The sequence below is a fragment of the Eurosta solidaginis genome, unplaced genomic scaffold (assembly GCF_040869045.1).
Source record: "Eurosta solidaginis isolate ZX-2024a unplaced genomic scaffold, ASM4086904v1 ctg00001203.1, whole genome shotgun sequence".
NCBI classification, from domain to species: domain Eukaryota; kingdom Metazoa; phylum Arthropoda; class Insecta; order Diptera; family Tephritidae; genus Eurosta; species Eurosta solidaginis.
In genome coordinates, this window is record NW_027137019.1 from 190,693 (window position 1) to 193,010 (window position 2,318).

The window sequence follows — 2,318 nt, forward strand, 5'->3', positions numbered from 1 at the left end:
GCCGGCCCTACACAGCTTTCACGGTACCGGGACGCGGATTATTCCAGTGGCGCGTTATGCCTTTCGGCCTACACTCTGCACCCGCAACGTTTCAAAGAGCACTAGATCAGGTTATTGGGCCTGAAATGGAATCCCACGCCTTCGCATACCTCGATGACATTATCGTCATAGGATCCAATGTGGAGGAGCACAATCGCAATCTGAGAGAAGTAATGCTACGACTACAGCGCGCCAACCTCAGAATAAATCCGGAGAAATGCGAATTCTTCAAGAAGGAAATCTGATACCTAGGACACCTAGTAAGCGACAAGGGAATTCACACCGAACCCGAGAAAGTCACAGCCATAAAAGACTTGAAGCCACCAACGAAGCTGAAAGAGGTACGCCAATTTCTCGGTATAGCATCAACCCTGCTGAAAAAGGGCAAACACTGGAAGTGGGGGGCCGAACAACAGGAGGCCTTCGAGGTCTTAAAGCAAAAGCTCACGGAAGCAACGATACTTGCCTGCCCGGACTTCACCAAGACCTTCACCTTACAAACGGACGCCAGCAATTTCGGGCTGGGTGCCGTATTGATACAGGACCTGGAAGGCGGAGAACGCGTGATCGCCTACGCCAGAAGGAAAATCAACAAGGCGGAAACCAACTACTCGCCCACCGAGAAGGAGTGCCTCGCGATAGTCTGGGGAATACGCCAGATGAGGCCATACTTGGAAGGATACCGATTCAAGGTAATCACGGACCACATGTCTCTAAAGTGGTTAAACTCCATCGAAAGCCCTTCAGGCCGTATAGCACGATGGGCCTTGTAGCTTCAACAACACTCTTTTGACATCGAGTACAGGAAAGGGAAGCTGAACCAGGTAGCGGACGCACTATCACGGCAGCCACTGGAGACCCTACGCCTAGCAACGACAACAGAGCCACAATGCAAGTGGCGCGTCGGCGAAGTACGCACTAACCCTGAGAAATTTTCTGACTACATGATACAAGAGGGGCAACTGTACTGCCATATTCCCTGCCGGTCACACGATGAGGAAACGGTCCCTTGGAAATTTTGTGTACCAACACCACTGCGGCTACGAGTGTTAGAAGAAAACCACAACATCCCAAGCGCTGGACACATGGGCATCCGCCGGACGGTAGCACGGATTTCCAACCGGTATTACTGGCCCGGCATGTTTCGGGACATCAGTCGATATGTACGGCAGTGCGAGTCTTGCCAGAAATACAAGGAGGCACAGCAAAAACCAGCAGGAAAGATGCTCACACAGGTGGCCCAGGAACCATTCGCCACGGTATGCGTCGATTTCGTCGGACCACTCCCACGATCCACACACGGGAACACGATGTTATTAGTATTTTTCGACCGCTTCACCAAATGGGTGGAATTGGCCCCCATGAGGCGTGCGACAGCAGAGGGCCTTCGCCGCGCGTTCAGAGAACGCATCCCAGCAAGATTTGGTGTTCCCACTACCCCGGCCACAATCGCACACACACTACGTCGGCCACAGCATTACGCCAGCCACTACGCTGACCGCGACCGCACCACGCTAACATATTACGTGGACCACATCACTACGCAAACATACGACGTTGGCCACAGCATTGCGCCAACCCACTACGCTGACCGCAAGCGCCAACATACGACGCGGGCAACAACAGCGCTACGCAAGCACATTACGTTGGTCACCGCACCACGCTGGCCACAACAGCACTACGCACACATACTACGGTGACCACAGCAGAGTCACGCAAATACACGACGTCAACCACACTAGGGTTGCGTACATACACGCCAACGCAAACGTCACCGAAACACGTTTTACACGCACTCAGGCAACGACCAGCCGGGCGTCCTAACGGGACGTTCCTAACGGGACACGCACGCCGACGTGGGGCGTCACAAAATGCATTTACACACACACAAGCAACGAACATCGAGGCGTCATAACGGGACACGAGTGCCGTTGGCCCACCACGCAGTATAGAGCAAGCATACAGTGAAACGAAAACAACAAATATTTCTTCTTTTGATTGCGTAAAATTTTTCATTTTAATTATAGTGTACATACGTATATAGAATTACAGAAATAAAGTGAATTTATATGAAAACGATTTGCACGGTGGCCCAAATTTACAAGTATATTGTAAGCGAACCTTGGACACGGCGAGTATACCCCTAGCACTTATTGAAGAAGCGCCGGGACGAAAAAGCTTCGTTACAATATATACATATACATTGCATGCATCTAAGATGGTTCACACGCCATAGTGCATTTGACACTTTGGTTGCGTCGTTAGTATGAATTTGTTTA